The 2488-nt window shown below is 28.9% G+C and overlaps 1 long non-coding RNA gene across 1 annotated transcript; it reads right to left on the bottom strand.

Annotated features, from left to right (window-relative positions):
* Window positions 1–304: 304 nt before the first annotated feature.
* LOC105851943 (uncharacterized) lies at window positions 305–1252 on the bottom strand. The gene is made up of 2 exons (XR_012162565.1): window positions 847–1252; window positions 305–610 (listed from the first exon to the last, which is right to left on the bottom strand). It is a non-coding gene; the product is annotated as an uncharacterized lncRNA (long non-coding RNA).
* Window positions 1253–2488: the final 1236 nt, after the last annotated feature.

The following is a 2488-nucleotide window of genomic DNA, read 5'->3' as shown; positions in this document are numbered from 1 at the left end:
TAACTCAAAAATTAGCAGTGCTCAGAAGGAGCCAGCATTGCAAAAAAATTCATTAAGCAACATTAGCGTTTCCGGTTAACAGGCCTAAAACTACACAGGCAAGTAAATCTAGAAAGGCAAAAACCATTCATTCAACCAAACAAACATATACCAAATTCCAGTTTCACATTCCAAAATTCTGTGTCCAACAGATATCATCCAAAAAATTAAAGGGTTAGAATTATCAAGTAATTAAAGGGTTTTTAGAACTTTTCTATCAAGTCCTTTGACTAATAAACTGGCAGGGCTCAGAAATCCAAAAGAATCATCCAAAAAACAGCAAAACCATTCATTCAACTAAATAATAGCATAATTAAACAATCAAAATCCCTTTGAATCCAAAAGAATAATCCAAAACTCTCATTTCCAACACAAACAGTTAATAGATAGGCACTAGGATTTTAAATAGTGGCTGCCGTAACAGTACAGAATACTTAATAATGCAGAGAGTTACATTCAAATGCAGTCGATACAGCTTCAATCATGGTGGCATTGCAGTTTCAGGCTTTCAGCAAATCAAAAACCATTATGCCATAGCCCAAATTGAAATCACAGACCTTTATCTAAAACCCTAGCAAACACAATAAAATCCCCAACCTCATCAGGCTTTGAAACAACAACTCCAAAAATCGTATAAAAACTAACAGAAACAACCAACAATTCCATGTTCACCAAATCGCATTATAACCATATAATCATAATGCAAATTAAATTCAAACAAATTTATAAATCCATAGTACCAACACAAAATCAAAACCTACAATGTCAAAATTTCAAAAATGAAATTAAAAAAAGATAAAAATAAACCTCAAAGTGGAGAGGGTTTAGTTCGGAAGGGTAAGTGAGTGAGGAGAAGGAGTTCCAAGGATGTTAGCCTGTTGAGATTCAAGCTCATTGATCTGCTGCTCACGGTCCATGGCTATGATGAGAGGGACAACAAGTATAAGAAAACTTGTTCCGGCGATCCAGGCAGCCTTGCCGGTGCTACGGAGAAGCTTTTTCGTTACGAAGACAGCGTCGGAGGCAGCTTCCTTTGTTCGACGAACGACGGGGGAATCGGAAACCCTAGAAACTGATATTCGCTTTTTGGCCATCTCGGGAAGTGACGTTAGTTTGATAGTACAATGACTTGTGAGGTCAAAGAAAATTGAGAGAAACACAGGTAGCCACGCTTTGCTCTCCTTTAGAAGAAGAGAAATATATAAAGGAACACCATTTTGTCCTTTTTTTTTAATGTAATTATTAGGTTTTTATTTTTTTTTTAAATAATAGTTTTTTTCCTTATAATTATTTTAATCTATTTTTGAACAAATATTTATTTTAAATTTTATTTTTGTTTTTAATGTTTTAGTATCTTTGTCTCTTTTAAAAAGCACTTATTAAGTTTTTACTCTTATTTAAAAAATTAGTAATATATTTAATATGCTTATTTTTTGTGTTAATGTTCCTTAAATAAATTTGGTATTTGAACGTATCAAACTTGATATTTTATATTTGATGATAAATTAATAATATTAAAATAATTTCTTTTAAAAAATAATTAATACATCTAATAAATTAAAATAATACTTATATTTAAAGATTTTTTTTTCTCATATGGTATTCGTAACTAAGAACAATGTAAAATTTTGGTACAATTAATTAGTTGTTTCATTTTATGCAATTTTTGTTAGTAATTTATTATTATTTTGTTGATAAAAAATTCATTGTCCATCTAAAAAAATGAAGGATTAAATATAATTTTAGTATTTTATTTTTTTGTCAAGTAACGTTTTGATTATTTATTTTTTTAATTCGTTTTAGTCTTTTATTTTTGATTATTTATTTTTTTAATTTGTTTTAGTCTTTTATCTTTTTAAAAAATTAGTGTGTTGGTCCTTTTAGTAAAAAGCATGTCAAAAGTTAACAGAAGTTGATTATATATCAGTTACAATGTTAACTCTTATCCACATGGTTGAGACTTGAGGTAGATCCAAAACGACATCATTTTACGTGAAAATGAGTTTTGAATTATAGAGACACAAACACATTCATCAAAATGCAAAAACATAACAGTTTTAGAAGGTATGAGTTAAAGAAATAGATGAAACGACGTCATAGATTGTGACACTATTGAGAAAAAATGAAGAAACATTACGAGTTTGAAGGTAAGGAATTTAGGGTTTCAAAAGATATGATTTTTGCATCTTCTTCTACATAATTTGTTCTGTGTCTTTTTTTTTTATCTTATTTAACTTTCAATTTGCTAAGTTTACTATAATATAACGAATCACTGCTAATAAAAAATACAAAGACATACAAAATAGAGACTAAATCCAACTTCGCTCATTTTATGAAACAAAATACAACTAACTACTTCACATAATTAATATCTAAACAATAACCATAAACTTGGTTCACAATACTACAACATTATTACTTCAAACACAATCAAAATACAAAACATATT

The sequence above is a fragment of the Cicer arietinum genome, chromosome 4 (genome assembly GCF_000331145.2).
Source record: "Cicer arietinum cultivar CDC Frontier isolate Library 1 chromosome 4, Cicar.CDCFrontier_v2.0, whole genome shotgun sequence".
NCBI lineage: Eukaryota > Viridiplantae > Streptophyta > Magnoliopsida > Fabales > Fabaceae > Cicer > Cicer arietinum.
Note: the sequence above shows the minus strand (reverse complement) of the source record. Positions and strands in the feature narration are given on the sequence as shown.